The sequence below is a fragment of the Lipotes vexillifer genome, unplaced genomic scaffold (genome assembly GCF_000442215.2).
Source record: "Lipotes vexillifer unplaced genomic scaffold, Lipotes_vexillifer_v1.1 scaffold844, whole genome shotgun sequence".
Taxonomy (NCBI): Eukaryota; Metazoa; Chordata; class Mammalia; order Artiodactyla; family Lipotidae; genus Lipotes; species Lipotes vexillifer.
Genome location: NW_006782254.1, coordinates 138,689 through 153,338, shown reverse-complemented (window position 1 = coordinate 153,338; position 14,650 = coordinate 138,689).

Here is a 14,650-nt window from a genome sequence, read left to right as displayed (position 1 = left end):
CATAGCCTCAGACTCAAAGATTAATTCCCTATCTTTCCCAAAATCTTATTCCCCTTCTTGTGCTCCCTCTATCAGGAGCAGGTGCTCACAAATGAGTTTTTAAGAGTGATCTGGGAGTCATCCTTGACACTTTCCTCTCCTTCACCCCTTGCAACCAAGCAATCACCCAAATTCCACCAATTTAGCTCCTATAGGGTCATATGTAAATTATCGATTTATTCTTCAATGAATATTGAGGCTTTGTAAGGCTCTTCCCAGACCAAGAATTCCATGGGTGATTTCTCAAACCTGTTCCCACCTCCCTGATATCCCTATCACCAGTGCCTATGTGGTTCTCAACCTGACTTCACTTCAGAATCACCTAGGAGGGTTTCAAAACTATAAGGCCTTTGCTCACCACCTAAATAATCTGATTTAACTGGATTGGGATGGGCCTCTAGAACAGGAGACTTTTTTTTTTTTTAAGACTTTTGGTTTAGGGAAGTTTTAGACTGACAGCAAAATTGAGAGAAAAGTACAGAGATTTCACAAATACCCACTGCCTCTGCATATGCATGGCCTCACGGATGATCAAATCCCACACCAGAAAAAAAAAAAAAAAAATCCCACACCAGAGTGGTACGTTTGTTATAACTGATGAACCTACATTGACACATCATAATCACTAAAAGTCCATCGTTTATATTAGAATTTCACTCTTGGTGGTGTACATTCTATGGGTTTGGACAAATGTATAATTAGATATATGGACCCTTATAGTATTATATAGAGTAGTTTCACTGTCCTAAAAATCCTCTGTGCACTATTTATCCCTCCCTCTCCTCAACCCCTGACAACCACTTATCTTTTTACTCTCTCCACAGTTTTGCTTTTTCCAGAATGTTGTATAGTTGGAATCATACAGTATATATAGCCTTTTAAGGTTGACTTCTTTTACTTGATGAAAATGATAAGTATTTACATTTCCTCCATGTCTTTTCATGACTTAATGGCTCATTTCTTTTAATGCTAAGTAATGCTCCATTGCCTGGATATACCACAAAACTGGAGTTTTGGATGTTAAGCACCCCAGGGGATCCTAAGGTAAAGCTAATTCTAGATTTTATCCTTTGGTACTCTCCAGAAGAATTTTGAGAAACTATGGTCCTTCTCATACATTTTTAATTTGACATCTACATTTTTATTATCAGTTTAATTATTGCTTACTGAACACTCTTGCTTTGCTGTCCTGGGACTCTCCATCAGAAGCCCTGTATATTCAAATCATCCTTTCAATGATGCTCCAGACATTTTTACTCCCAAGGGCAGTACTCTCATAGTAATAGTCAAGATAGTTCAGTGGCATATCTTTCCTTTGGAGATGAGAGAATAGCTATTGTGAAAGAGGAGAAATAAAAGGCACATTATCAAGCTGATTAGTTTTAGAAAAGAATTTACACGTAAAAGTTGGGGATGTAGGAATTATTTGTGCTTGTGTAGCCCCTGGAAAGTCTTCATGAACCTCCAAGGGTGTAGATTCCCCTGTTTGAAGTCTGCTGCTTAGGCCATTTCAGTAGCCTCACTGGTCATTCTGCCACCAGTCTTTTTTTTTTTTTTCTATAATTCACATGCCATAAAACTTACCCTTTTTTAATACAACTCAGTGGCTTTTAGTATATTCAAAAACTTGTACAACCATCACCACTAATTCCAGAGACCTGCACTCAATAGCAGTCATTCCTCATCCCTTCCTACTCCCAACCCCTGGCAACCACTAATCTATATCTCTATGGACTTGGCTATTCTGGACATTTCATATAAATGGAATCATATGATATGTGGCTCTTTTGTCTGGCTCATTCCTCTTAACATTATGTTTTCAAGCCTTATGTATGTTGTAGCACGTATCAGAACTTCATTCCCTTTTGTGGCTGAATAGTATTCTATTACATATTCCATATGGGTGTAGCATATTTTGTTTACCTATTCATCAGCTGATGGACATTTGGATTGTTTCCACTTTTTGGCTATTATGAATAATGCTGCTATAAAACTGTATGTAGGGGCTTCCCTGGTGGCACAGTGGTTAAGAATCCACCTGCCAATGCAGGGGACACGGGTTCAAGCCCTGGCCCGGGAAAGATCCCACATCCCACATGCCGCAGAGCAGCTAAGCCCATGCGCCACAACTACTGAGCCTGCGCTCTAGAGCTCATGTGCCACAACTACTGAGCCCGCATGCCACAACTACTGAAGCCTGTGTGCCTAGAGCCCGTGCTCTGCAGCAAGAGAAGCCACTGCAATGAGAAGCCTGCGCACCGCAATGAAGAGCAGCCCCCGCTTGCTGCAACCAGAGAAAGCCCGCACACAGCAACGAAGACCCAATGCAGCCAAAAATAAAAATAAATAAATAAATTTATTTATTTAAAAGAAAAAAGAAACTGTATGTAAAAGTTTTTATGTGAATGTATGTCTTCATTTCTCTTGGGTATATAACTAGGAGCAGAATTGCTGAGTCATATGGTAACTCTATATTTAACTTTTGATGATCTGCCAAACTGTTTTCCAAAGCAGCTGCACCATTTTATATTCCTACCAGCAATGTATAAGTGTTGAAAATTCTCCACATCCTTGCCAACACTTGTTGTTGTTCATCTTTTTTTATTATAGGCATCCCAGTGTGTGAAATTGTATCCATTGTGGTTTAATTTGCATTTCTCTGATGACTACTGATATTGAGTATCTTTTCAGGTGCTTAAAAGCTGTCTCTAGTCTTAAACCTCTAATTTAACCCCCTTTTGCTACCGAGATTATCTTTTAATATTATACTCTTGTTTGGAACTTGAGTCAGTGGCTCTACATCACCTGTAAGATAAGGGTTAAACCCCTTAATTTGTCAAGAGAGGCACTTCCCCATCTGACTTCTGTCTATGTCTTGGCACTACCATTTTGTGTCTCCTGCTCCGTTCTAACCACACTGAACTACTTGTAGTTCTTGGAATATAGAGTGCTATTTCAAACCCCTGTGCATTTGTTCATAGCATTCCCTCTGCCAAGAAACCCCTTCTTGCTTTCTTCAAATATGTCTTCCACTTGCCCTTTGATACTAGATTCATGTGTCTCCTCCTCCTCCGAAAAGCCTTTCCTGATTGCTGTGTCCATAATTAAGTTACATGTCCTTTATGAGCTTCCCCCCACAGCAGTGCTATACTGAGATGGTCTCTTTTGTTTGCCTTCCTAGTTTAGTTGTGAGTTCCTTGAGAGCATTGACTGGATTCAATTTGTCTCTGTCTTCAGGGTCTGACTGGAGGAATTAATTTCATGGGATCTTCATGTCTCTCAAATGCCCTCTAGCTGAAGTGCTAAGAACTTGTTCCAGTTCCTCAGGAGAAGGCAAAGCCACCTTACCTTTAGGGCATCTTAAAATAGCCCAGACTTTTCATACAGAAAACCTTCGTCCAATCTCAGAGTATGTAACAGTTTAAAGATAAGACATTTTTTAAAAGAGTAGTAAGGTAATATTTTACCTCTTAATGTTAATCCATTTTATGCTATCTCATCAACTACAGGTACTGGATTACTTTGCTTATTGCCATTGTTTCTTATGTACTATTATGGGCCAGACACCTTCACTCTCACACAATTATCTTACTGAAGAGGCAAATAGAGTACAGTACTTGTTAAGAGCACAGACTCTGGAGCAAGCCAATATGCCTTGGTTTTACTCCCAGCTCCATACTTACTAGCTGTATGATCTTAGAAAAGTTATGTGACATTTCTGTGTCTCAGTTTATTAATTTATAAAGTTTGCATGAAAGTTGTACTTACCTCATAGAGTTCCAGATTCATTGAGTTACTATATATGTGTATATATACATATATATATATATATATATATATATATATATAATATGCTCTAATGTCTATGTATTAGAACAGGACTTGGCATGATATGTGTTATATAAGTATTAACTATTATTATAAAATCTTCCTGCCAATTCTGCAAGCTAGATATTATTATTCCTATTTTACAATGAGGAAACTGAAGCTTAGACGAGTGAATTTCCCCAGGTTATAGAACTAACTTAATTCCTGGGTCTGGTAACTGATCCAGATATCATACTTTGGGTGCACATTTTCTTGTCTTTAACCTTTCTGACACTCTCTGCCAGGGAAGGGTAGGAGAAAGGAAAAAGTGGCAGCTAGTTTGGAATAGTCACTCCAGTCAGACTGTTGGGGCCTGTCTCCACTGTATCTTTCTGTAGCAGGTCATTTGTCCATGTCCTTCTACTCATGCATCTACTATGGACATGGGGGGGAGGGTGGTAAAATTCCACTTCCCCAGGGATTCCTGCCTGTCATTTACTATTCACTGTCCTAGCCCTTTTCCAGGAGGTCATATGCATGTAAATAATTTATTCTTTAACAAATATTAAATAATGAGACTTTGCAAAGCCCTTCTTAAACCTGGAATTCTATGGGTGGCAAATTTCCTGACTAATAATAACTCTTTTACTCTCCATTCTTTCCACTGGATAATGTACCCAGTAAATATCTCTCCTTTGTGTCATGTCATATGCTGGACACTGAGGACACAGAAATAAATAAGACCTAGTCCCTGTCCTCAAGGTGCTCAAGTCTTTGGGGGGAAAAGGTAGACAACAGCAAAAGACTATGATCAGTACTCATAAAAAGAAGCATGGCACCTACCAGAGCACAAAAGAGGCATCTAGCCCCTTTGAGGGGTGAGAGTAGGCTTCCTAGAAGAGGTACAACTTAACCTGGTCTTTGAAAGACAAATAAGAATTACCTAAATTAAGAGGGGGGAAAATAAGTACTCTAGGTATAGAGAAACATGCATGCAAAGGCACTGGAGCATGAAACCAGATGACATGTTTAGGGTCTACAAATAGTTTGGGATGAGGCAAAAAGAGTATGTATGGGAGGGGAAGAGGCAAAGCTGGCAAGGCAGGCTGGGACAGATTACACCAGGGCTTGTGGGCTAAGGTAAGGAACTTATACTTCATCTTTAATGCTATGTGACCTTTGGTTATAACTCTCTCCCTGCACAACTGGATTTTTTTTGAGAGCATTTGGTTATGTTTAGAAGTCCAGAACAATTTACCCATTCATTCATTTATTCACTTATCAACATGTACTGAGCACCTACTTATATCAATTCGTATGTCGAGACAGGAGGCCTCAGGAATTGACTTTGGGGACACAGTGTGAAATCTTGTGAGCCTTTGTATTTTTTATTGTATTTATTTATTTTTTGTAAAGTACATAATTTTATTTTGTACATTTACTTTTTTATTTTACTTTTCTAATCGAAGTATAGTTGATTTACAATGTTGTGTTAGTTTCTGGTGTACAGCAAAGTGATTCAGTTATACATATATATATACATATTCTTTTTCATGTTCTTTTCCATTATGGTTTATTACAGGATATTGAATATAGTTCCCTGTGCTATACAGTATGACCTTGTTGTTTATCTATTTTTATATATAATAGTTTATGTCTGCGAATGCCAAATTCCCAACTTATCCCTCCCCCACCCCCTTTCCCCTTTGGGCACTGTAAATTTTTCTGTCTGTGAGTCTGTTTCTGTTTTGAAAATAAGTTCATTTGTGTGATATTTGATCTTTTATTTTTTTAGGCCACACTGCAAGATATGCAGGATCTTATTTCCCCGACCAGAGATTGAACCTGTGCCCCCTGCATTGGGAGCATGGAGTCTTAACCACTGGACTGCCAGGGAAGTCCCTTGTGTCATATTTTAGATTCCACGTATAAGTGATATCATATGGTATTTGTCTTTCTCTTTCTGGCTTACTTCACTTAGTTTGATAATCCATGTTGCTGCAAATGGCATTATTTCATTCTTTTTTTGCGGTATGCGGGCCTCTCACCGCCGTGGCCTCTCCTGTTGTGGAGCACAGGCTCCGGACGTGCAGGCTCAGCGGCCATGGCTCTCAGGCCCAGCCACTCTGCGGCATGTGGGATCTTCCCAGACCCGGGCACGAACCCATGTTCCCTGAATCAGCAGGCGGACTCTCAACCACTGTGCCACCAGGCAAGTCCCTACTACATCTTCTTAATCCATTCAGCTGTCAATGGACATTTAGGTTGCTTCCATGTCTTGGTTATTGTAAATAGCAATGAACACTGGGGTGCATGTATCTTAATGAATTATAGCTTCCTCCAGATATATGCCTAGGAGTGGGATTGCTGGATCATATGGCAAATCTATTTTTAGTTTTTAAGAAACCTCCATTCTGTTTTCCACAGTGGCTGCATCAATTTACATTCCAACCAACAGTGTAGAAGGGTTCCCTTTTCTTGTGAGCATTTTTATTTTTTTATTTTATTTTTTAAAAAAATTTATTTACTTTATTTATTTATTTTTGGCTGTTTTGGGTCTTCGTTGCTGCACGCAGTCTTTCTCTAGTTGAATTGAGCGGGGGCTGCTCTTCGTTGCGGTGCACGGGCTTCTCATTGTGGTGGCTTCTCTTGTTGCGAAGCACGGGCTCTCGGCACTCGGGCTTCAGTAGTTGTGGCATGCAGGCTCAGTAGTTGTGGCTCGTGGGCTCTAGAGTGCAGGCTCAATAGTTGTGGCACACATGCCCAGTTGCTCCATGGTATGTGGGATCCTCCCAGACCAGGGCTTGAACCTGTGTCCCCTGCATTGGCAGGTGGATTCCCAACCACTGTGCCACCAGAGAAACTCTTGTGAGCATTTTTAGAAGGCACTAAATCTCAGCCCAGAATTGAAATGATTTACTCTGAAACCTGATCCCTTCCCTACCCTTGGTGTTTCAACCCGTTGGGTCACTTGGACTTCCCTGAACATGCTGCAGTGAACCAGGTTGTGGGGCACGTCGTGGGAATGACTACTATCGCAACAGCTGAACCAGTCAGCCTGGGTGGTGAATGAGTGCCTGCTGTGTTCACGCACATGGAGCCTCATGAGCGAGATGGAAAAAGAAGAGACTATCAAGTCCCTGCTGTCTGGGTTTCACAGTCTAAAAATGCAGCAAGTTAGACCTGGAAGACACGTTAGAGATCGTTAGTCATATGGGATAAATTGAGCTCTTACAAAGTGCCTGACTCTGTTGGGACCTGAAACCTGGTTTCTACCCTTAAGGAGCTCGCAGTCTGGTAAAACAAGTAATGTAAAAATAGATAATGACCACAGCGCTTCAGGAGGTAGAGGAGATCTCAGCTGGCTAACCATGCCCACTGTCAACCAGTGTCCTAAATAAGGACCAGGGGTGTCATAGTCTGAGCTGGTGTCAAGAGGCTGGAGAGAAGTGGGAAGGGCAGCCCACACAGAGAAAATAGCCTGAGGAGTTCAGAGCAGAGGAGCGGGGATCGGAGTGATTGGTTTGTCTAGCATCTGTGGGGAAGTATTAAGTGGAGTGGTCATCAGCAGCCAGCTGAGAGAACTTTAATTTCTGAGCTAAGGATGTGGGCAATGTGGAGCCATTGGTTTCCAATGTTGGGGGTGACACAGTTAGATCTGCCTTTTAGAAAAATTCCCTTTCATTGTAGGGCTCCAGTGTACTCATCTGTAAAATGAGGGAGTTCAAGATGATCTTCAAAATCTTTTCAATGCATAGGTCCTATGAGTATAATTTAGAGCAGGGCTTCTCAAACTTTATTGTGCATTTGAATCACCTGGGGATGTTAAAATGAACATTCCGGTTTAGTTGGTGTGGCTGGGGCCCAAGAGTCTGCATTTCTACCAAGATCTCAAATGGTGTCAATGCTGCAGGTCACACTTTCAGTATCAAGGATTAGCAGATGTTTCCAACCTATAATCTATAAATTGTAGATTATCTGATTTGAAATCGTATCTTATTTAATTTTTACAGTGTTTTAAGGTTTGCAAAGAGATATACATTATCTCCTTTACTGCTTTCAGCAATTCTTCTTGAGAGGTATGATAAGGAGACAACACATTCACGGTTGTGTGAGACATCCTTAAAACTTAGGTACCAAAGTTAGTCTGTCTTCTTCCAGCATTGTGGTGGGGTAGGGATTGTAAGCCCCACTTTACAGATGGAGAGACTGGGGATCTGAAAAGAAAATGGATTTAGCTAAGACCAAACACTATAGAAGTGGCAGAACCGGAATTATAATTGAAGCCTCCTGACTCTTATTTCAGTGCTATTTCCAGTATATTTCTATGCTTCTTCTGGCATCCACTCATTCACTCTATACAGATTTATCATAGAACAACTACATTTCAGGCCCATCACAGCATGTTAATGTGGAAAGAATTACCTTTCAATAACTGGACCAAGTGAAATATACAAATATAGGGAGAGAGGAAGGTTTATGGAGGGTATGGCTTACTGGTGAGCCGTCAACTCTAAAGGATTATAAAAGAAACCCATTCAGACAAGAGAGATATCATTAATCTCTGACTTTTGCACATACATTTATCAGATATTTACCAAGCCCTACTCAGCTCCAGGTCCTATGTTAGATTTTTTTTTAAATTTTTAACATCTTTATTGGAGTATAATTGCTTTACAATGGTGTGTTAGTTTCTGAGAAATATGGAATGCTTCACGAATTTGCGTGTCATCCTTGCACAAGGGCCATGCTAATTTTCTCTGTATCTTTCCAATTTTAGTATATGTGCTACCGAGGCGAGCACCCTATGTTAGATTTTGATGACACAGGCATGAATCAGACAATTCTTAGGAGTTCACAATTTAGTCTAATAGAGCATTTCACTGCTTACAAGCAATTTCTCCATCATTTATAATAGCTGCCATTTGCTGAATGCTTAATATGTGCCCATGTTGTACTAAGCTTTATACATTATTATAATTATATTAATTAATCCTCAAAGTCTCGTTAGAATGTACATTACATGAGGTCGGAGATTTTTGTCTGTTTTGTTCACTGTTGTATCTCTAGAACCTAGAAGAATGATTGTCACATAATAGGCACTCAAAAAAATTTTGTTGAATGAATAAATAAACAACACTGTTATGTAGATAGAACCATTACCTCCATTTCCCAGATGAGTAAACTAAGGAGCATGTAGGTGAAATGCTTTGCTTGAGCACTCCCAAATAATAACAGGCAGAACAAAGACACTTTTAGAAGAACCCATAACTGCCCGACTCCAAACCCAAGAGTCTTACCCTTTGTATACTGGTGGTTCTCAAACTTTAGCATGTATCAGAATCACCTGGAGAGTTTGTTAAAACATAGATTGCTGGGCCCCAAAGTTTCTGATTCAGCAGATCTGGAGTAGGGTTGGAGAATATTCATTTCTAACAAATTCCCAGGTGATTCTGATGCTGATGGTCCAGGGATCATACTTTGAAAACCACTAAGTTACAAAACTGCCTCCCAATTTCTCATTTATTCTTAAGGTAGAGTAGAGATTAACATCCCATGGCAGAGAGGAAAATAAGGCCAGGTAAGTCCAAGGTCTTACAGCAGGTGTGGGATTCCAAGGTTAGTGTGATTCTAAAGTCCTTATCGTTCTTGATAAACCTTGCTGCTTCAGATGATGCTTTACAGGCATGAGACACAGCGGAAGCCAGAGGCAGAGAAGAGTGAAGGTATTTGTTAGGAGGAGGTGAGGGTAAATTTGGAAAGTTTATCATCCAATTTACTGTCCTGAAGGAGGGGTCTGTGGCTCTGTCATTAACTTGCTGTGTACTCTGGGCCAAACCCCTTCCTCTCTCTGGGCCTCCCTCCTTCTTTTCATCTATAAAGCAGGGCCCTCTCCAGCTTGCAGCACAGCCTGGGACCCTCAAAGACAGGCAGGGACGTAGAGGTTGCATGAAGCCTGTCTCTGATCGCTTGTGCTGGCTCCAGGCAGGTCATGCGGGGACTTCATGATTTGCAACCACCGCTGCTGAAACGGGAGTCTGAGCAGGACTGGCACCTGTCACGGCCTTTTCCTGTGTTCGGTGGGAGAGATGCAGGGAGAGCAGCTGCAGGCTAGGCCGGCACGGGCTTGGGGAGTTGACTGGCAACAGCGAGAAGGGCAGGGCGGCTAACCCACCCAGTGCTGAGGGTCCCCAGGGGACCTATAGAGGACAGAACTAGTGCCCCCGGAACAACCCCAGGAAAGCGTAATCATCCTGAGCCTCCTGCCACCCGCAGTTGCATGGGCTGCTGACTGCCGGCTCAGCTTAGACACCAGCGCCAATCCCAGGCCTTCAAAGTGACCTCACAGCAGATGTGATTGGTCCTCTCTCAGCACCGGGCGCGTCCTGTCAGCTCACTGTCAACTGACCTCTGGGGGAGAACTGGCGGGTTGCGTGACCTTGAAGAAATCACTTTACTTCTCTGAACCTCGTTTATAAAATGGATATATTAATACCTATCCTGAAATGACCCATAAGACAGTGAACATGTCCAGAAAAGACATCATCTCCATAAAATTTCCTTTTATTGTTTTCTTCTGCTTACAAAAGTAACATTATAAAAATAAAGATAGAATACAAACACTGGAAGTTCCTTGTACACTATTTCCTCCCTTTCTCCCAGCTCAAAGTTAACTATTAACAGTTCAGGGTATTTTCTCTCAGGTTTTTTTTTCTATGAATATAAAAAGATTATTTTTAAACAAAAATTAAGTTATTCTATACAACTTTTTTCTCACTTAATAATATATTTGAACATCTTTCAAGGTTGGTAGAAAAGACCTTTCTCATTATTTTAAAATGTCTACATTGTAGTCAAAGCCCTTATCCTTGGATATTTGTTGTTTCTATTATAACAGCAGCAGCAACAACAAAACCTGCAGCAAATTTTACTTATTTATTTGTGTAAGAATTTCTGTAGGATACATTTTTGGAAGTTGAATTTCTGGGTCAAAAATGTAAGCACATTTTAATGATACAAAAAGCATTTGTATCATTTTAATGATACAAAAAACAAAAATAAACACGTGGGACTACATTAAACTGAAAAGCATCTGCACAGCAAAGGAAACAGCCAACAGAATGAAAAGGCAACCTATGGAATGGGAGGGAATGTTTGCAAACCAGATATCTGATAAGGGGTTAATCTCCCGGATATGTGGGGAACTCCTACATCTCAATAGCAAAAAACTTATAACATGATTTAAAAATGAGCTAGGGACTTGAGTGGTCCTTAGCTCACAAAGATGTGCAAATGGTCGACAGGTAGATGAAAAGATGCCTCAGAAGTCACTAATCATCAGGAAAATGCAAATCAGAACCACAATGAAGTATTGTGAGTTATTGCCTCACATCTATTGGGATGGCTATTATGAAAAATAACAAAAGACAACAAGTGACATCAAGGATATGGAGAAATTGGAACCCTTGGACACTGTTGATGGAAATGCAAAATGGTGCAGCCATTATGAAAAACAGCATGGAGATTCCCCCAAAATTTAAACATAGAATTATCATATGATCCAGTGTTCCCACTTCTGAGCATTTACCCAAAAGAACTGAAATCAGCCTCTTGAAGAAATATTAGCACCTCCCCATGTTCATTGCAGCACTGTTCACAGAGTTTGTTTTTGACTATTCCCAGTGTCAAAAATCAAACCCTGCATACTGAATAAAACAAGGCAGAAAGATGAGTTTATTGCAAGGCTTTCAACCTGCAAGTGAGGAAACTCAAGTCTACAAGGAGCGATGAGTTCTGAGTTGCTCACAGACTAAGGGATTTTTATGGTGTAAGTGTGGAAGTTATTTGGGTTTTTTCAGCTGATTGGTTGCCTAGTGGTCTTCTTTCTTATTTGGATCAAGGTAGCTGAGTCAGGGGAACAAAGTCTAGAAATAGTGTGAACAGACTTGGTGTTTGAGGATTGGGTGGTATCCTCTGCTGATTTCTGAGAAGAGCTGTAAATTCCAGTAAGGTTAGATTAAGTTTTATTTATGTGCTTGCTTTGACCATCTCCATTTTGTCCCTGACTCATTTTAGTTTGGTTCCACAACACTAACCAAGATGTGGAAACAACTTAAACATCATTGACAGGTGAATGGATAAAGTGTTATATATATATTATTTATTTATTTATGGGATACTACTCAGCCTTAAAAAAGAAGGAAATTCTGCAATATGCTACAACATGGATGAACTTTGAGGACATTATGCTAAGTGAAATGAACTAGTTATAGAAAGACAAATACTACATGATTTCACTTATATGAGGTACCTAAAATTGTCAAGTTCATAGAATCTATGAGAGTAATGATGGTTGCCAGGGGCTGGGCAGAAGGGGAAACTGGGAGTTACTAATCAAGGACATAAAGTTTCAGTTAAGCAAGATTAACAAGCTCTTAGAAATCTGCTGTACAACACTGTACATTGTACACATAGTCAATGATAATATATTTGTACTCTTAAAAATTTAAGAGGGTTGATCTCATTTTAAGTGTCCTTAAACAAAGTAAAATTCAAACAAACAAAAATACAAAGTGACTGCAGCATTGTACATTCTGACCAGTTTTTTTTTTGCATCCGCATCAACACTTGCTACTGTTTGTCTTATTGATTACAGCCATTCTAGTAATTTTATAGTGGTATCTCATTGTGGATTTTTATTTGCATTTCCCCGTGCTGGGTGTCTTTTTGCGTGCTCGTTACCTATCCATATGTCTTCTTTGGTGAAATGTCTACTCAAATACATTGCCCATTTTCTTAAATGTTATCTTCTCATTGTTGAGCTGTAGGTGTTCTCTATATGTTCTGGATACAAGTCCATTATGGTAAAGACGGCTTGCAAATATTTTCTCCCACCCTTCCCAAAATATATAAGCACGTTTTATTTTTTTATTTTATTTTTTTTAACATTTTATTTTATTTTATTTTTATTTTTGGCGGCATTGGGTCTTCATTGTGGTGCGCAGGCTTCTCATTGCGGTGGCTTCTCTTGTTGCAGAACGTGGGATCTAGACACATGGGCTTCAGTAATTGCAGCACACAGGCTCAGTAGTTGCGGTGCACAGGCTCTAGGGAGCTAAGACTTCAGTAGTTATGGCTCGCGGGCTCTAGAGCGTGGGCTCTAGAGCACAGGCTCAGTAGTTGTGGTGCACAGGCTTAGTTGCTCCACGGCATGTGGGATCTTCCAGGACCAGGGATCAAACCTGTGTCCCCTGCATTGGCAGGCAGATTCTCAACCACTGCACCACCAGGGAAGTCCTATAATCACATTTTAAATGTTAATAAATATTACCAAATTGCTCTCCAAAGAGGAGGCATCAGTTTATATTCCCACCAACAGCGTATGGCAATGCTGGTTTCTCAGCACCATCACAAACACAGGATGCCAACCTTTGTTAATCTGAAATGAAAAATATTGCACCGTTTTAACTTTGCCTTCCTTTAATGATTAGGAGGAGCATCTCACCATATGTTTGTTGACAAGTGCTTTTGCTCGTCTAAGAATTGCATGTTCTTGTTGAAATCTTGCATTCTTCAATTTTGCATCCCTTAAGCCCTAGTCATTATATTATTAAACATCCAGGGAATGTTTGTTGAACGAATGAAGTGTAATGTTGCGAAGAATAAATGAGATAATATATCTAAAGTACTAAACTCATAATTAGTGACCAATTAATATTATTAGTTGAATCTAAGTCTGGAGTCAGGAAGTGAGAACTATGATGCCCTTGAATTCTTTCCTCTAGGATCTGGGATGGTTGCTAGTATTCCAAGAGGCCTGGTTTCTCCTGGTCCTCTCACTGTGTGTTTTAGGGTAAATCACTTAACTTCTCCGAACTTCAGTTTCTCTGCAACAGTCTACAAGCTGTATCATGCTTATCAAAAAGGGTTATTAGGTGAAAAACATAAGATTAATTTACAATAAACATATATTCATGTATCACTTGAATAATTAAAATAAATATTTTTAAAAGTAAATGTAAGCATTTATAAGAATATAGGGGAATAAAACTACAGAGATAAGGACAGGCCTAAAAAAGGAAGCTAGCTGCCCTTTTGATGACGTTATATTTCATTTAAAAATATGTGACCGATTTGGCCCAGCCTCTCTTCCATCTTTTCTCCAACTCTCTATCGCCCTCTACTGCTTAGGCTGTCTCATTTCAATGCAGTTCAACTCAGCAAATATGATTAAGGAAAAAATATTACATATTTGTGGCCCAGTCCCTGACTTTAGTTATCTACATTACCCTCAACCAAGTTCTGCTCTATTTTTAGTCCCGTGTCCAGCACAACAGATATAGAGCTCACAGTCTGGTTGGGACACAGACTTTCATGATTTTGGGGGCTTGACAAGAAACATTTCTAGAACAGGAATGACTCTGAGCTAGGCACTGTGCTAAGCATACTGCATACATGCAATTTTAGTCCTACTGACAGCCATACAAGGGATCTTCTTTTTTTTAAATTTATTTAATTTATTTTTGGCTGAGTTGGGTCTTCATTGCTGTGTGTGGGCTTTCTCTAATTGTGGTGAGCAGGGGCTACTCTTTGTTGCAGTGTGCAGGCTTCTCATTGTGGTGGCTTCTCTTGTTGCAGAGCACGGGCTCTAGGCACGTGGGCTCAGTAGTTGTGGCTCACGAGCTCTAGAATGCAGGCTCAGTAGTTGTGGCCCAAGGGCTTAGTTGCTCTGCAGCATGTGGGATATTCCCCGACCAGGGCTCAAACCCATGTCCCCTACATTGGCAGGTGGATTCTTAACCAC